Genomic DNA, 2,625 nt, shown 5'->3' on the forward strand with positions numbered 1-2,625 from the left:
ATGAGTCTTAACAAGTGTGCTAATACGCCAAGTCTTTGACAACAAAACTTCTCTGGACATTTTAAAAATTGAGGACAAAACCTGATTACTAATCTCAAAGCAACTGTAGTTCAAGATGTGTAATCTACAAGATTTCACTTTTAGGACATGTCTGTACTGACAGCGACACGTAGAATCAGGCCTACCTCAAGCTCCAGGAGTGGTGCTGGCAAAACAGCCCACGCAGAACACCTCACTTGGGCTAGCGTGCTCTTTCCATGAGAGGAGCATCTCATGTAGAATCTCTGCGTGGCAATAAATTGTGATATATATATACAGAGAGAGAGACACACGTTCCGATTTGCTTTCGGCAGTGCTTATAGATTCCCAGCTAGACCCCAGCTTCCCTCTTCCAGGATCTTCTAAGGATGTCATGCACTGCTCATTCTTTTTCCATTCACTGCTGTATCTGAGCTACCTTCCCAATCACAAACATCACTGGGAACAGAATTGACTTATATTTACGTGGGCCAATGCTTGCATGGGAAATCTAACCATAAAGAGATGCCAATGTGGTATTTCTAGCATACATTTTTAGTGAAAACCTCAAATAAATACATGTTACTTTATGTACTTTCAAAAGTTTGTTTCATAATTCTGCATAAGCTAGGAAATACTTTCTTCTGCAGAGATATCCTCTTAAAACTAAATTGTAAGCAGCAAACAACCCCAAAACTTAATGTGCAAAGCAAGGTCAGTGTCTGATTTTGTCCCCAAATCTCTAGTATGTAAAAGTACCAAAGATTTTTCCCCAAATCTTCCAATTTGTAATCTTTCCTCAACCAGAATGGCCTAAGTAATATTACTGTAACATAAGCCTGAAATCAGATTGCCAATATTAATTAAAGCGGCATTGAAAGAACAGCCATCACAAGTTTTCCCTTCTTTCATATTGAAATCGATGTCTTGAAACAACTCTGAAACGAATCAGGTAAGATCTTCCAGCACTTCCTTCCAATTCTGTTTTGGAAAAAAACCCCAACCAATCAACAGACCAACAGAAAAAATTTCAAAATATTTTTGATGCTCTGCATCTTACTCATTCAAACCAGGGATGCAAAAAGCTCATACCTGCATTTAAAACACTCGGTAGATATACCCAAGAAATATTGCTAACTCCAAACAGAAATTGCCTAATTTCCCAACGCAATGAATCAGACAAAACCATGATTTCAATCTGCATGTCTCAAATTACAGATAAATGTCCACAGCTATCAGACTTACCGTGTAGTCTGGAGTCTACTCTATACCTACTTTGTTAGCAAAAAAATCCCACTAGACATTTTCATGACCAAAAACCAACCAACCAAAAAAACCCACAAAACCCAAAAAACCAACCAACAAAACCCACCCAATCTTTTATCCTCTTTATGAGAAATAAATATTTAACAAAAAAGGCAGTAGAGAAAAAAGTTCAGTTTTGAACTATGTCTTTTCTGATCTCATGCCACATATGGCATTTTATATGTTAATGGATAGTAAAAAAATCTTACTTACTGGCAAAAATTTAAGAAGAAAATATTCATGCCAGCAGTAAGCTGTGTTTATGTAAGCAAAGTTAAACTCTGTTTGGTTGTTAAGGTACATTGGATTCTACTGAAAAGATACTAAAATCTGAAATGGTTCACAGCTGCTCACTGACACCTACGTGTGATTTCAAGGAGGCACAGCTAAGAACGTGGTGAGGTATTGATTTGGAATGGATGCACTTACCAAAATTTGGTGGCAAAACACGAAGAAGTTCTCTACCCGAGTTGGTTGATTACTGTCAGCAATAATTACACTCCGTGCTGTCCTGCATATGCTGATTTCTAAGACTAACCAAATTGTATGCAGTTAATTCCACACTGCTATTTTAAAAATACCTTAAACTGTCAAGCAACGCATTACATTTTACTCACATTTCATTAAAAAAGTCTTTATAAAGAGGCAGCAATATCAAACAGGGTATTACATCTGAAAAGGAGTACTAATGTTCATGAGCTCACTCTTTCTACAATGTCGTAAGCTGTTGTATTATCCCCTTAAACAATTTTTTGGCAAATTGGTGGTTTGCAATACAAGAACACCAGCTAATTTGCTATTCAGTTGTCTGATTCTTTGATACTAAATATTTTATAAGTTTTAATGCATTTCAAATCAGAAATTTATATTATCTAGTGATGTTTTCATTTACCTATCAAATCTGAAAGTCATTGTGGAAACATTCTTAATTTTTTATATGAAAAGAAAATGAAAAAAATCAATTATATGCAACAGAGAAAAACACGTCTTTTGTTTCCGAGCTTGTAATTTCTCCTCTTTTTATATACGTGCAATTTCTTTGATCAGATTTAACTATTTATATTGTGGAAGATTTTGAGCCTAGGGAGATCTGCATCTCAGTGTAACCAAAGAGAGTGGAATATCACACGCTTCAAGCCTGTATCAGTGTAAGCACTGCTCAAGTCCTAAGGGCAGGAAAATGTTTTCACAAGGGCTCTCACGAGACCACTTAATCTTCATTTAAAAGGACAAGACAAATGTTTCTGACTACATACACAACTCTCATCCCTCAGAATATTACCCAGGTCAGAAAATAAGATT

Source organism: Buceros rhinoceros, unplaced genomic scaffold (genome assembly GCF_000710305.1).
Source record: "Buceros rhinoceros silvestris isolate BGI_N320 unplaced genomic scaffold, ASM71030v1 scaffold3499, whole genome shotgun sequence".
Classification (NCBI taxonomy): domain Eukaryota; kingdom Metazoa; phylum Chordata; class Aves; order Bucerotiformes; family Bucerotidae; genus Buceros; species Buceros rhinoceros.